Consider the following 17,113-nt stretch of genomic DNA (forward strand, 5'->3'; position numbering starts at 1 on the left):
GGTAGCAGAGATGGCTCCAGACTGTCAAGACTGGAACAGGAAGACTTACTGAGCCTGTCTCGCTTCAGCTGGGCCCTCTGCAGCTCTTCCCACCCCCAGCAAGGGCACCCCATCCTCTAGTCTAGCCTAAACTGCTCCATTGACGGAGGCTAGCAGGACCAGGATCGCTTTCATCCTGTGTGCTCCCTCCTGCTCTTTATCAGCTTCATGGGAGGCAGAAGAGAAAGATCAGAGATCTCGCCTGGCAACCGGCTAAAGGCTTTCCCCGAGATAAGCAGGAGGCAGATAAGGAACCAGAGGGAGAGGGCAATCATTGATTGGGGAAGTGAAATTTCTTTTTCATGTTCCCAACCCAAGGATGCTGGCTTGTGTTTTACTTCTCAAATAATGGAAGACATTTTCTGTCTGTGAGGGTTTTTTCTAAAATATTGATTTTATCTTTTTTTTCCCTTAGCCTAATTTATTGTACAGAATAATGGGTTTCATTATGACGCTTTCATACTTGTATGTAATCTGCTTTGATCAAACGCCCCCCTTCTAACCCTGGTTTTTCTCCCAATGTTTAGGATTAGGGAATTTCAGAGACCATGTGCTCAGGAAAGAAACCCCATCGTTTATGCGAAGTGTGACAACCCACTCTTGTGTAAATGGAGCCAGGGATTACCAGCACTGTTGGGCCCACCTCTTGTATTTGCATATCACTTTGCAGTTCACTACCCGCTTCAATGTGTTTGAAATTCTTTAATCTTTACAAACACCCCATGGTCGGAACCATTACTCACTAGCGATGGGGAAACAGAGGCTGGGAGAAGTTGAGCAACTTTCCTAAAGTCACACAGCTATCGATGTCAGCACTGGATTCTCTTGTGGTTCAGATGATGTGCCAAGTGCTTCTAAGGGAACTCCATGGCTGCTTCCCTGAGATCACTCCATCCCACGGCTGTTTCACTGACCGCACAATACCTCAGAAAGCCCTGTGATTCTGGTCATCATTTACGATTGGCTGAAGGACATTTCTCAAATATTACCATCCCCTTTTTGAGACGGTGTCGAAGCAGGGCTCCTCAGCATACAGAGGCCACCAGCCCAGCTCCATTAGACTGTGCAGAGGGCTTTTTGTGGACTTATTCTCTCAACCCCTTCAGGCAGAGCTTTGGTAAATGCCCTGAGAAGGAGGATTCTCGTGTTCTCTTGTTTTTATAAACACTGCTCTCCTCTTCGGAATCCTCCTCCCTCTGAACATGATGACCCGAATGAAACCCGTGCTCATACACTACTCTTTGAATCCCCCTCCTTCTGCGAAGGGATAATGCCACCTTGGGCCTTTAAGTACCACCTCTAGATGGACGGTTCCCAGAGACCCGCAGCCCACCTCTCCTGCAGTACACCACACTCACGGGCAGCCTCTACTCATGCTTCTGCATCATGACAGCCAGCATGTCCACATCCAAACTCACGGCTGCCAACTGTTTCTGTCCCCGCTCCTTCCATAGCCAAAAACTTGGTACTCATCCCTGGTGTCTTCCCCTCTTATCACCCAAGGCCAGCCTGGCTGAGAAGTTCACCAGCCTCCATGGCAGATTTAGAATGTGCTTCTTCTAGCTACCCTCCTCTGGACTATCACAGTAGCCTCTGACCTGGTCCCAGTGTGGCAGCCAGAGTCATCCTTTGGAGATGTAAGTCGGAGCAAAACATGCCCTTGTTCAAACCCTTCAGGGGTTCCCATGCAGCTCTGTGATCTGGGCCCCACTTGATACCCTACTATCCCCATTGGCTCCTTCAGACCCCCTCACTAGAAATGCCCAGGATTAAGAACATGGATTCTGTTCATTCCATGTGATAACCTCGTGGTTAGTCAAGTCCTGGAGCACAGGAGGCATGTGGGGGATCTTCACGACACCTTTTACCTCAGCCTGGGTCATTCATCGTCAGCACCTGTTCAGAGCCTAACCCGACTGCCTCCTTCTGCCTTTTCAATCAAATCTCCTTACTCTGCTCCATGACAAAGACTTCCTGTGAGCCCGGGGCCTTCACACCACCTCCCTCCACTCCCCAACTCCAGCACAGGCCTATCTAGAGGTGTGCCCACCAGCCTCGCCTTCCCGCCAACGTGCAATTTCCCAATGACCAGGACATCTTCACGTTGCCTGTTCTGCTTTTCCCCGCCCTCCCTGGTGCCAGGCAGCAGAGCCAACCAGGAACCCGGAACACCTGGGCCTGATGAGGCACCCAGTGTGCTCAGGTACCAGCCAAGGCCACCGGTGTCAGGAGCTGGCGGTTCTAGATTGGTACAAACAGCCGGGGAAGTCTTAGCCCCCCTCTCCCGTTGCCTGCGCCCCCACCTCAGCCAGCAAGCACAGAGCTCAAGGTGGAGAGGCGGGAGAAACTTAAACAAGCGGAGGAGAGGGGGGCGGAGTTTGCAGGAGAAATGAGGACCATCCATTACAAAGGAGGGCCGGGTTTACCTTGGAGACACCTTGGAGGGGGAGAATAAGGATTCTAAAGACAACACTCCCCTCACACCTGCTATGTTTTGGGTATTTGGTCAGACTAGCCCCTTTAGGTGGGTGAGAAATTCCTTAGGAAAACACAAGCAGGCCCGAGGTTGGCAAATCTTTCCAAGAAGGGCTGGGCACTATTTTGGGGTTTGTGCCTGGATGGTGCGCTCTTTCTGTCCTGCCCACTCAGTTCTGCCATGGTTAACACAAAAGCAGGCCTTGTTCACGTGCAAAACAAAAGGACATGATCCTGATAAAATACTTACAAAAACAGGTGTTGGGAGGATCAGATCTATATCAGACTATAGCTTACTTATCTTTGATCTAGAATTTTATTTATTTATTTATTTATTTTGCTTTTCAAGACAGGGTTTCTCTGTGTAACAGTACTGGCTGTCCTGGAACTCATTCTGTAGGCCTCAAACTCACAGAGATCCACCTGCCTCTGCCTCCTGAATGTTAGGATTAAAGGTGTACGCCACCACTGCCCAGCTAGAATTTTTTTTTAAGCAACGGAAAAATGTGACTACTGCTGGCTAAATTCCAAAATGTATTTGTAACTAATCCACCAAAAACTGGGAAAATAGTCCCCCAGTCTTCAAAAACTTACCCTTAAGTCAGACAAGATCTTCCCACTCACTAACAGAAAGGAAGATACCAGCCCATACTCTTAACGAAAAACCCATTCCCAATCTACAATAACACTGGCTACTTACGGATAGAAAGATCCCAATGTGGCAAAGTCAACCAAAGCACTGAGGGTCAGTCAGTTATAAAGGAAGTATGGTGAAGAGGGCTGTGTATTTCACTGTCATCTGTAAATTGTCTTATACCTTCTGTACATCAGTCAACAGCTAGCAACACATCTCTGAAGAGCGCTTTCTTCTCATAGTTCTGACCACTCTGAGACCATGGCCAGGTAACATGGTTCAAGTCTTTAAGAGCAACTACTATTGTACCACAGCAATACCCACTCTTTTCTCACCCTTCAGCCCTTGTCCTGTCCACTTGACAGTTTGGGAGAGGCCCCAAAGGCACACAGCTGGGGTCCCCAGGGTATCCTCAAGGAGCTTCCTAGTCAAGAAGCCATGAACGAGATCCGCAGGTCTTGCACTTTCTTTTCAAACCAGAAAAGTGGAGACCCACTTCAAGCCCCTACCCACGGCTTCGGAGAAACAAGTCCTTTTTCCAATCACATTCGGACAAATGTGGCACAGGAAATCCAGGCAAGTGGCTGTGTTCTGACGTCATGAAAGTTGTTAAACATTGACCAGTAAACCCATGAAGTTAAATTATTTGGCACAATATCCAGACTTAAAAAATAAATCCACTTTCAAATGTCAAAGCAAGTTTCACTTGTTCCTTGAGAATACAATCTCTGGCAGGAACGGAGAATCAGGCCAGTCTAAAGGTGGCTTTGTCTCTTTAGAAAAACACAGCCTAGTTTGGGAACCATCAAAGATCTTGGACTTTTAGTCTATCCAGTCAACAACAACCCTGCAGCTATGACGGTGAGCCGTGTGTAAGACTCGAGAACTTCCTCTTGCTTAGTTTGTTTGGGGACCCTGCCCGCACTGCCGCTGAGATTGTTAGGCTATGTGCTATTAAAGGCAGTGGCTGCGTTTGGGTCTTACTCACTTAGTGAGTGACACGCTGCACAAAATAATTTGGGGACTCTCCCATGGCACAGGAAAGGGGCATGTTTCTCACGGCTGTTTGGGTACAACTCAGCATCCCCAAACAACACATAGGGAGAGAAAGGGCAAGTGCCTGGTCCACTCTGGGTCAGAGAAAGAAGCATGTTATGGTTTGAATATGAAAAGCACCCCTCAGTTTCATGTTTTGAATGTTTCAGAAAGTTTAGGAGGTGGTCCCTAGTAGGAAGTAGGTCACTGGATACAGGTCCTCATGCGCATGTGCGTGTGTGTGTGTGTGTGTGTGTGTGTGTGTGTGTGTGTGTATCTTCTTCTACAATGAAGAAGATCCTCTGCCTCCCATTCCTTTTGCCATAGCACTCTGCCTAAGCACCTGGGGCCAAGTGACCGTGGACTAACAATAAGCCTTTCAGCTCATTAAGTTGCCTCTCGAGCATTGTGGTCACAATGGTGAAGATGTTAGCAACATAAAGCGGGAAGAGCAGTGTCCGTGTCTCAAGTATGTCAAGAGCTATGTTCAGATCCTGGCTCTCATCTGCATGGCCTTGAGCCTACCTCTTGGTTAACGCCTCCTGAATCCCTCCTCTCCCCTGCTCTCGGCTTACACTCATGTTTCACAGTTATCTCCTCTGATGGTGGTTTGGGAAGCCATCTTCTCTGGGCTCTTCCAATGGCCTCCCCTCCAGCAGAGTCCAAACAACAAAGAGTTCTTGCAAAACGGATCTCACCACACCCCTTCATTGTGCAAACCCTTCAACTCCCCGACCAAGACGACCTGCAGGTTCATTCAGAGAGCACACAAAACTTCTCAAGCTGCTCCCCAGCTGGTCTCTGGACAGCCGTGGGTCTGCTTTTGGTTAGGGCTCACTGCCTCTCAGCTCCTCCCTTCTACACATCCCCTCCCCACCTCTAAGCCTTTGCTTATGCTTGGCCTTCCCTCTGTCCCTTCCTTCCACTTCATTTCATCTGGCTAAGGATCCCTTATTTGACAGACAGAATGTACTACCTCCAGAAAACTGCCTCTGATTCTCCATCCCAGGACCAGTGGCCTCCTTGTCACATCCTTACAGTATATTAGACTTCTTAGTGACAGTAATCTCAAATATACTTAACAAATCATATGTGGAATTGTTTGCTCAATATTTGTCATCCTGAGGTAAACTGGAAGATCCAAGAGGCCAGGCACATGCCTGTGCATGCTACATTGCCTTCACCTAGCAGCTGGTACATGTGCATACGTGCATTGAGTGAATGCTGCAGTGAAGCTTGGACAGTTTCCTCATTTACAAAGGTCAAGAACTCCCACTTCACAAGACTGCTGTGAGGACTGAACAGATAACCTGCGTGAAAGCCCTTGAATTGTGTCTTGCCTACAGTAGACAATAAATGTTTGCTGAATGACTATAGGCAAGGCAGCTTCTAAGATGCCACCTTTTGAAATGGGTCTAGCATGAGGGCTGGGTCAGTAATTAGCACTTGTGAAGATTTCTTTATTAGGTGATTAATGCAACTTAAACCTCGGGTGTTGAGGCTAAGGTATTATTAAGGCGAGTGTTGATTGGCATCTGCTGGATATAGACAGGTGCCTCATGCCAGACCAGGACACACAGAATTGTTGTCCTGGGGGATGGGTTCGCTGTGATCTTGAGAGGCAGATAAAATGGAACTATCTGGAAAATGCAAGGGCAGCCTGACGTGTCTCCAGGACCCAGTGGTTTTCTAGGCTGTTGAGTTCTGTTGAATTGGCCCAGGACTCAACAGCTTTACCTTTGGTTAGTTTGTTTTTACTCTTTCTTTAGAATGTCTTAGAAAATAAACCCAAGTTGGGGAGTGGGCTCAGGCAGTAACAGTGCCACTGCACAAGTATGAAAACCTGAGTTTGAATCCCCAGCATCCATGTGAAAGGCCGGACAGGACAGCACACCTGCCTGGTGACTCTAGTATCCTGTGGGAAGTAGAGACAGCATTGCTGGGACTTGCTGGCTACCAGCCTAGCTTGAAGTTCAGTGAGAGAATAATGCAGAGTAACACCAGACGTTCTTCTCTGACCTCCATGGGCACACGGTATTGTACCCGCATACATCTTCTGTGTGGTATGAGATGTATCACATACACACAAAAGAAATATATAATATGCTCCGTCAAAATTCAGGAATAAACAAAAAGACAAGAAGACATAGTTGATCCAGGAAATGAAAGGCTAAAAGTCCTGGGATGTTAGGATGGGGAAACTTGGGTAGACAATTCAGCATCCATCCAGGGTAGCCACCAACCAGGATGGAAGACCTGGGAAAATATATTAATGGGAGAAAAACAGAGAAAAGTTGGAGAAAAGGCTAGAGAAATAATGGTGATGGGTATGTAGGAAAGCAAGCAAAAAAGAAGTGAGGTCATTGTGAATTTCATGATGAGGTTGGGGGGCAGGAAGTTGAGGAGGTCAAGGAAGAGTAAAGGACATAAAACATAATCTTAGTGTATTCTGTAAACAGGACTCACATGGCTATCAGTACTGACTTTGGATATCATTCAAGGAGTAATATCATTACATGGAGGAGGAGCAGGGTGGGCCTGAGGTAAGAAAATCCTGAGTGAGCACACCCTTATTTCTAATGACAATAGACTCAAGACATAATGGATAATAAATACAAAATGCTGGAGAAATCATGTTAATGGAGAAGTATAGAGATGACCACAAGGACAGCTGGAGGAATTAGAGTTAAGACCTGGGAAGAAGCATGTTCCAGAATATATTACTATTAAAGGTTTAAACTACCCATATGTGTTTATTTGATTAAAATATACCAAGATGGGGTCTGGGGATATAGCTCAGCCAGTAAATGCTTGACTGCAAAGTGAGAGGACCTGATCCCATGCCCAGAACCCATATTAAAAATCCAGGTATGGGGCATGCTCTGTGTGTAATCCTAATTCCAGCCCTGGAGAAGTGGAGACAGACAGATCCCTGACGCTCACTGGCCAGCCAGCCTAGCTACTTGGTGAGGTCCAGGCCAGTGAAAGATCCTGTCAAAAACAGAAAAGGGAGAAAGAAGAGAAAGTGGAGGGCATCTGAGGAATGACACAAGGTTGTCCTCGGACCTCTTCATGCACACACATGTACACCTGCACACACATGAACATACATACATACATACATACACATGCACGAAAACAGACCATCATAAAACAAATTTAAAATAAACCAAGGCAAAGGCATGATGATGTTTGAGCAATGTATTGTTTTTTTTCTACTTAATTAAAAAAAAACTTGTCTTTATTTTTTCACTTGAGAGAAAAATGCAATTAGCTATTCATAACCCAAAAAGGAACAGTGTAGCTATGAACTATGAGCAGGAAGACAGTATGTTGTGAAGTATGTTCCAGAAAGAACGCGCAGAAGGGAAGGAAGCTTTCCCTGGTAGTGGATTGGGCACAGATGATGAACCACCTTCTGGAATGTCACATGGTGGTAGCCCAGGAAAATGTCCCACTTTCCTCTGCACCCTTGCTGGCAGCTCTCCACTGTCCCCTGTCACCTGAGCCTCCATTACTACAGGGTCCCAGTGTTTTCTGCACCATCCCCTGTTGTGGGATATTTTGATCACATTCTGATGCTCCTGAGACTGGCAATAAAATTTGTTTTGAAGCAGAGGATGAAGCTAGCTACTAGCTGATCAAAGTTAACTGTAGAGGTTTTGGAGCACCGAGGACAGATGGACACAGGAAGTAGTAGGGTGAGGCTTAGAGTCTTGGCCTTTTTGGACCCATGAACAAGAGAGAGAGAGCGGGGAGAGGGAGAGGGAGAGAGGGAGAGAGGGAGAGGGAGAGGGAGAGAGAGAGAGAGGGAGGGAGGGAGGGAGGGAGGGAGGGAGGGAGAGAGGGAAGGAGGGAGGGAGGGAGGGAGGGAGAGAGGGGAGGAGGGAGGGAGGGAGGGAGGGAGGAGAGAGAGAGAGAGAGAGAGAGAGAGAGAGAGAGAGAGATTGATTACTGGTTGCTTCTCTGATCATTCGGGTTCACACATAACCTGTAATAACAGTGTTCAGTGCTCTTAAATGTGTTCATGTTGTTGTGCACTATTGCCAGCATCCACCCCCAGAACCTTCTCATCCTACTACACTGAACCATTGAGCCTATTGAACGGCAGCTCCCTGGTGTTCTTCCCCTCAACCCCGGTGACCACTGTTTCACTTTCTGTCTCTATGCTTTTGACTCTTCTAAGTGCCTCATGGAAGTAGTGTGCCTTTCTACTTTGTACTTTTTTATTTTATTTTATTACATTACATAACACAATGTCTTCAAGTGTAGCGTGTGTCAAAGGTCCCTCCTTCTTTGCGGTAACAGCCCTCTTATCCTATATATCACAATCCATCTGTAGACACTCTGTTTTAGCTATTGAGAATAATGACGCCGTGAAGTCAGGTGCACAAGCATCCTTCAAGACCCTAGTTTCCATAGGGGATGGGGTGGTAAGAATGTATACTCAGGAGCAGAACTGCTGGTTTCTAACATAATGAGGGACTCCCGTTCTGCTCCCCACAGTGGCCATATGGTTTCCCTGCCTGCTACAGTACACAGGTGCTCTGTGCTCTAACGAACCTATCCTGGCCAACACTTTGTTTTCTGGGGTAGGTGGTTTGACAATCATCCCCACTGTTTTGAGGTGGTATCGTGTTGTACTCTTGATTTGCATTTCCCTGCAGATTAGTGGTGGGAAGCCTCATTTCCCAGGCTCACTCACTTTCACTTTGACGTGTTGGTGTCAACAAGCATCACACACTACAACACTACACCTGTGTAATCTTCCTTTCTAGCACCCAAGCCCTGGTATGAACAGTAATGCTGGAAATGCTCAGGAAGGGGCAGAGGGGAGGGAGTAAGACTTCACAGGGAAGCGTGTGGGTTTGGGAGTCTCTGGTGGGGAGGGGAGTTGACTCCTGTCCCTCCCCCCGCCTTTTTTTTTTTTTTTTTTTTTTTTGAAATGCTGCAGGGCTGTTTTAAGGGTCAGCCAGACAAAGCAGAGTGGCACATCTTAAATGCCCAGTAAATGCCAGCTGTTCTATTATTCAGGCTCCTTTGGGATATGAATACAAGGAAACAATCTTTGCCAATCAGTCTTTGGATGTGTGTTATTGATTAGCACACTCTACAAACTTTTCATTTTTAACTAATATTTACTTTTCTGTCAAAAACATAGTTAACGGTACTGAAATTTGCCAAAAGCACCCTCAAAAAAATGGCAACTCCCCATCGCCTCACGATCACATCCCAGATCTGCTTCCGGAGGTCAGCACCTCCACCTCCTCTGTTTGCCTTCTGATATTTGTGTCCACATTTTTAAATCGCGGGTCTTTGCAAACATCAGCAGACATAGAGATCTGACCACCTCACTGCCCCATTCCGCCCTCCAACCCTCACAGCTTTGATTTAACGTGCTGATCAGCCCTTGCGTTTCCAGGACTCTGTGTGGCTTCCTCTTTCACCCAGTAGTCAGTTATCCAGCACAATTGTCTTTCCTGTCCCGAAGGCTGGCGTTTGTCTTCCTAAGAGTCAGTTACTTCCTTGACTACTGTCATACGCTTTTTTCTCTGTGACCTTTATGGATTTGTTTTTGTTTTTAGAAATGTTAACTATTTACGTGTTATATACATTCTACTGCTTTCCAAATACGTCAGCCAATCAGATTTCCTTTCATTTCTTTCTCTTCTGCTGTTTCTTCTGGAACTGTCTATCTCTCGTCTCCATGGATGTGTCTCTTGGTGTCCCTCTGGCTGTGTTCCTGTATTGTATGTTGTCTGTATTTCCCAATCCCCATTTCTTCTACTTTCTTGATTTATGTCCTGGTTCTGTTGAAATGTGTTTTCCAATAACTCCTGGGGTTTGGTACACTAGAAATAAACATTTTAGTCTCTATATGCCTAGTAATATTTTAATTCTCACTTCACTGCAGGGTTTCAATGAGCTGGCTGTGGAATTTCAGTCAACTGTTTTTCTCTAGAAAAGTTCAAGACCTGATGGTTTTTGGGTTTTGTTGTTGGTGGTGGTGTTTTGTTTTTTGATATTTTTTAAAGATTTATTATGTATACAGCATGTCTGACTGCAGGCCAGAAGAGGGCGCCAGATCTCATTACAGATGGTTGTGAGCCACCATGTGGTTGCTGGGAATTGAACTCAGGTCCTCTGGAAGAGCAGCCAGTGCTCTTAACCTCTGAGCCATCTCTCCAACCCCACCTGATGGGTTTTTTGTTTGTTGGTTATCGCTTGGTTTTTATTTTTGTTACTCTTTAGCATCCAATGTTACACAGGGGAAGCCTAACACTGTTCTGAGATCAACACGTTTGCGTGTGGTATTTTTCCTTTTGAAAGCTTTGGGGCATCCTAGTTCTAAAGGTTCACAAGGATGGTTCTGTGAGTGTGTGTATGTGTGTATGCATGTGTGTGTGTGTGTGTCTGTCTGTCTGTCTGTCTGTCTCCCTATGTGTGTTTGGTGTTTGCCTCCCTGTCTCTCTCTGTCTCCCCCTTACCCCATCTCCCCTCCCCACCCCCCCACCCCGTGTGTGTGTGTGTGTGTGTGTGTGTGTGTGTGTGTGTGTGTGGTGTGTGTGTGTGTGTGTGTGTGTGTCTGTCTGTCTGTCTGTCTCCCTATGTGTGTTTGGTGTTTGCCTCCCTGTCTCTCTCTGTCTCCCCCTTACCCCATCTCCCCTCCACACCCCCGTGTGTGTGTGTGTGTGTGTGTGTTTGTGTGTGTGTGTGTGTGTGTGTGTGTGTGTGTGTATGTGTGTGTGTGCTACTTTCTAGTAGTCGTATCATGAGGTTTTCGACCTGGAAACCAGTTAACGGCCTTTCCTTCAGGAAGTATCACTTAGAATTTGCATTTGCTCCTTCTTGTGTTTCTTGAGATTCTTCCGGCCATCCCTACCTCCTGGGTTGATTCTCGGTTGTCTCTGGGACCTAAAGTTTTATTGTTTCAGTAGTCTTCTGACTTTCTGTTCAGTTTTGATTTGGTGCTTTGAATCTCCAGTTCTTTTCTCTTACCTGATGAAACAATTTCTGTGGCAACTTACATTTTTTAGGCATGCAATGTCTTTATCTCCCAGAAAGGTTATAATTGCATGAGTGTTTCTGAATTTTAACTTTCATTTCCCTTCCATTTTCCTGTTTTCTATATTCTAAGTTTCTTCTTTCTCTTTATTCGGTTCTCCTTGATGGTGGGAGTTCCGTCTAAAGAGGTCCTATGTTTTGGTCACTGAGACTGAGACATTAATCAATGTGCAGAAGCTCTGGGTTGTGGTGAAGCCATCACTGGAAGCCTGCACAGGTGGTAAATCTCTCCCCCAGGGGATCCCACTAATGAGGTGCCAGCTATTTTCTCTAGGAGAGGTCAGTTTATCCAGGCTTCTGCCTGAGGCGGGATATAGGGGCTGATGCAAACTCTCTGCCAGCATTCCAGGAAGAGAGCTGGAGTTGTCCACAGCCCTGCCCTTCTTTACTTTCTGGATTGCATGTCATTCCACACCCTGCTGCTTCTGTATCTCCTTCCCCCACAGGACAACTGAGTGTCCTGGCTATTGCAGTTGGGAAAAGGACCCTTCGCATCCAATGTATACATGCTGAATTTGAACAAATCCCCATCTCTTGCTGCCTGACAGATACCCTCGCCATCTCCTTGCCTTGGCCTTCCTGTGTTTCTTCAGCGAACTGACTTGACTTCCACGGGTATCAACTCTACCCTAACCTCTACCCCCAGTCTCATAGTTACTGATTCCTCCACTCAAGATTGTTCCGGTCTTCCAAAATTTATTGAAATTCATTTATTGAATACCAATCATGTTCCCTTTCCCCTTTCTCTTATTTTTTAACTGAAATAAAATTCACATAGAATGCACCATAGTAATGATTTTTAATGTAAATTCTGTAGCAAATGAGTCCATTCCCAATACTATACAACTTTCACCTCCATCTAGCTCCAAATTTCTCGTTGCTATCAAAAGGAAACCTTATACTTATTAAGAAACACACACACACACACACACACACACACACACACACACACACACACCCATCTACCTTCAGTCTTCCCTTCAGTGCTTGGAAAGAACCAGGCTGCTCCCTGTCTCTGGGTATTGCCTTTTGGGGAATTTCCAATAAAACAACTTAGGGACATTTTACACATGTTCTTTCACTTAACATAATGTTTTTTGAACACTATCTAAGTTATGGTGTTTATCAATATTTTCTTCTTTACTGTAACTGAAAAACAATTAATTAAATTACACAGTTTACTTCTATCATCCATTCATCAAGGCTGATATGTCTCTGATCCTTTATTTGATCCTATCATGAGGGCTTGGATCTGGGAGAGGGAAGTAATCAATAATGTAGCCAATCAGTCTGATAATGTTCAGCCAAAATAGTGCTGCCGAGTATTGGTAAAAACGCCACTGTACCAACTACAGAAGCTTGAGTTTTGTTTTTACTCCCACTCAAGAAACCAGCTCTGTGCCAACTGTTCATCAGTCACCAACAAAAGGATGGAGCCCTTCCCTGGCCTGGAACTCCCAACCAATTGAAGAAACTTCTAAATAAAAAAAAAAAAAAAGTGTTTGGAAATCAATCCTAAGTTGTTTGAATGGCATGCATGTATCTTCATGTTAGATAAGTATGTTTTAATTCCAGGAATATTTATAATGAAGTATGAGCTCCAAAACCTCAAATCCATAAACTATGTTTTCTATTAAAGAATAAATCATGAACAGTACTCTAAGACCACAGGACTCCTTTCATAAAATCTCATGCTTCACACTCTAAAATTGAATTTTTTTTCCCTTAAGACAGGATGTCACTCACTATGTGGATCTGGGTAGCCCAGAACTCGCTGTGTAGACCAGGCTGTTCTCAAACTCAAAAGTGATCTATTTGGCTGCCTCTGCCTCCTGAGCACTGGGATTAAAAGTGTGCTTTACCCAGCCACTTGGAGACATGAGCAAGGTCCTATGTGAGGAACTAGTGCAAAGAGATAAGTGCATGATCATGTGTGTTCATGCTTATTCTTATAATAATGTGGATGCATTGTGATCTACACAGAAATACATTAAAGGTTAGGAGATGCTATTGGGTTAAAAAGATTAATTTTCCAAGTTCATTTTGCCTAGAATATCAGTGTCTGTCTCAGACTACAGAATTGATTTAAACGTTAAATTTGAACCAGACCTGGAGACGGCAGAACACAGTTCCGTGAAGTCCAGCCAACAGGGTTATTGGAAAGTCAATGGAACATGCAGGCCCTAGATCCAGCTTTAGGCACATTTGCATTTTAATTCAGCCACACCTTTCAGCACCCTTGGGCACACTGCTAACTCCCTTTGTCCTAATCTTGGAAAAGGGAAAGTCTTTCCTCTTCAGCTTTCTTGGGATCACAGGCCTGTGGAAAGTCTGGATTTCCTCATAGCCAGAGCAGGTGAGTGTGCACAAGCCAGTAGCCCAGCCCCATGGACCAGGCTGGATAACCAGACGAATTTGTTGCCCTCTCTCAAGACAACATGAGCCACCCCATGAATAAAGCCACAAAAGGCTGCACTCTAGGTTCCTTGCCCCCTGCCTGTGCTCTCATGGCCTGAGAGGAGAGCTCCTTGGCATACGTTGTCACGTACTACCGGCAGATGAGTGGTCGCTCATTGAACAGGGTCGTAGTCCATCTCTCGGGCCTGCTTATAGGCAAGCACCACACCTGGCTTCACAGAAAGACGAACAAAAAGCCACACCAACAGACGAGATCAACAGACAGAGGCCAATGAGGGAGGCAGGGTGCAACAAGTTAGTCAGCATACTTGTCGGATGGCTGAGGGAAGGGTTCTCAGTAAAGACAAGTGTTGACAATGTGGCTCAAACAGGAACTGTAAAAGCCTTCCATGGCTTGTCATAGTCATCATCCCCAATGTGATCATCCCTGCAAACATCGTCAGACCGTAACCATCATCGTCAATTAAAATGAACTGAGTGACATGCTGTTCATCCCGCCCAACGTGACTATTCCTGTAACTACCGCACACCCTCACTATCATTATGATCATGAGTTCAGGCAATACCTGAGGAAATGCCAATATGTGCATTTCACTGTGTTCCTCTGTGAAGGGAGAGAAAAACTCAGACCACTGCCAGCCTGCTAGGGATGCTTGTCATCACCCTTATTATTAGCTAAACTATATTAATAAATGTTTACTGAGTACCAGCTACTGCTCACAGATTGAACCTAACCGTATTGGTATGTTTTTAACATCCTTATATTACAAATGAAAATGACAGATTTGAAGAAGAAGAAGAAGAAGAAGAAGGAGGAGGAGGAGGAGGAGGAGGAGGAGGAGGAGGAGGAGGAGGAGGAGAAGAAGAAGAAGAAGAAGAAGAAGAAGAAGAAGAAGAAGAAGAAGAAGAAGAAGAAGAAGAAGAAGAAGAAGAAGAAAGTGAGTGAGGTTCCTGAGACCTCAGAGCTAAGGAGTGGTAGACCTGGCATCTAAACCTGAGTCTTCTGGCTTTGTGAGTCACCACTGTCCTGTGTTGTGTCCTACCTAGACAGCCATCCCAGGTCTCTGCAACTGGGGCATATGCAACAGGATCTATGTAGGGCAAGAAGATAATGTCAAAACTGCTACGTGCTTCTCATCTCATCATGTTCCATTTCTAGTTTACATGTATTTTAGAACATGTTTACCTACATGACGGAGCACTATATTAGTTTATTAGTGTGTCATTCATGGGCACAGCTCACTCGTTTTCCCGATAGACATGCATAGTCAAAGGGCTAGGAGACCACACTGCCCTTAACAAAACTGACTAATGACACAGCTAGGCAAATGGAAAGCTACACAAACTGGACCTGGGGAATACGTTCAACAGGCAGCATCCTGAGTCATGATATTATGTTCCAAAGAATTAAAGTCTCCACCGGCGGGTGATCAGAAATTATGATGTATCTTTTGTTAGACCCCTCTTTAATATGGTCTAGCAAAATGAGTTCAGCAGCCTCTGTATGATAGGGAGATTCTTTTGCTGTTCAGAATAAGATGACCCATATCAGAAATGATAAGGATATGTTAGTTGTCTATTTTTAACTAGGATGTAATGTTGTTCTTTCCTTTGATCTCTATGAAAATTTCCCTAATTTCTTCCTTTAAAAAGTATATTCCTGGCTGAAGAAATAATGCAGTTGATAAGGTGCTTGCTGTATACACATGAGGACCTGATTTTGGATCCTCAACACACAGTAAAAGTCAGATATGATGGCATATGCTTGAAATTCCAGTGGGGACAAGAGGATCACTGGGGCTCATTGGCCAGGCCATCTAACCAATCAGTGAGCTCCAGGTTCAGTGAGAGACCCTTCTCAAAAAGTAAAGTGATTATGAGTGATTGAGGAAGACATCCTGTGTTGACCTCTGGCCTCCATACATTCTAGTGCATACATATGAACACATATGCACATATACCACACATCAAAACAGATATGCTAGTTTTTTGTCAACTGGGCACAAGCTGGCATCACTGGAGAGGAGGGAGTCTCAATTGAGAAAATACTTCAATAAGATCAGGATATAGGCAATTCTGTAGCACATTTTCTTAATTAGTGATTGATGTTCTATAAGAAGACAGACTGAGCAAGCTATGGGGAGCAAGCCAGTAAGCAGAACTCCTCCAGGGCCTCTGCATCAGCTCCTGTCTCCAGGTTCCTGCCCTGTTCTGACTTCCTTCAGAGATGGACTACAACGTGGAAGTATAAGCCAAATAAATACTTTCCTCCCCCAAGTTGCTTTTGGTAATGGTGTTTCGTCACAGCAATAGGAACCCCAACTAAGATACACACAGTGTCAAATTAAAAAAAAAAAAAAAAAAAAAAAAAAGGCTTGTCTTTTGGAGATACACAGTGCAATACTGCAATGACTTGATATCGGGGAATGGAGTGGGACACAAGAAGCAGAACCAGCCCAAAGTGAAACTTAAGGATGGATATTTACGGCACATGACATTCCAAGCCCTGTCTATGTGTTAAGTATTTTAATAATTTAAAAATGAAAACATACTTTTTATTTTTGAGATCATAGTATAATTATATTTCTCTTTTCCTTTTCCTCCCTCCAGACATTCCCATCTACCCCTTCTTGCTCTCTTTCAAAATCATGGTCTCTTTTTTTCATCAGTTTTTATTGAATGAATATATGTATATTAAACCTGCTCAGTCTGGATGATGGTACTTATATATGTGTTTTCAAGGCTGACCATTTGATATTGGATAACCAACTGGGGTGCTCTTCCCTGGGGAAGAATATTCTCCCCGCCGTCCACTGCCTGTATTCATTAATTGTGATAAATTCCCTGTGTAGGATTGAGGCCTTGTGGCCTCATGGGCTTTTCCTTACCCACATTATCATATCTATTGTTGTAGTCCTTGTTGAGCTCATGTTTAGGCAGTCATGTTGGTGAACTTTACGGGTGCATCATCTAACATTACTAGGAGACACAATCTCACAGCAAACACCATGATCTTCTGGCTCTTACAGTCTTTCTGCCCTCTCTTCCACAATGTTCCCTGAGCCTTAGATGCTGGAGTGTTTTGTACACAAAACAGAAGAAGCAATGTTACAACTTCAAGTTTTTCCTGATGAGCATTCATTGAGAAAGTAGGAACTAATGTGGGTTTACAGAAGTTCTTGTGTATCTTCTCACATCTGAGGGAGCTGCATATCTAAGTAAACATGCTCATGCTGTTTGCTATCATGTTAGAATTAACCTTGATCTACAAATACAATTGAGAAGGGGAAATGGGGAAAGGGAGAAATACGAGTGTGTAGGAACGACAGGACCTTCAAAGACAGCTGTTTATAATGTCTCCCTCTACTGTGATGGAGACTGGTGACTGCAAATCCATTTGGAATCCAACTGTCATCACTCAGGAAGTCATGAATCCATTGGAGGGAC

Source organism: Peromyscus eremicus, chromosome 4 (genome assembly GCF_949786415.1).
Source record: "Peromyscus eremicus chromosome 4, PerEre_H2_v1, whole genome shotgun sequence".
Taxonomy (NCBI): domain Eukaryota; kingdom Metazoa; phylum Chordata; class Mammalia; order Rodentia; family Cricetidae; genus Peromyscus; species Peromyscus eremicus.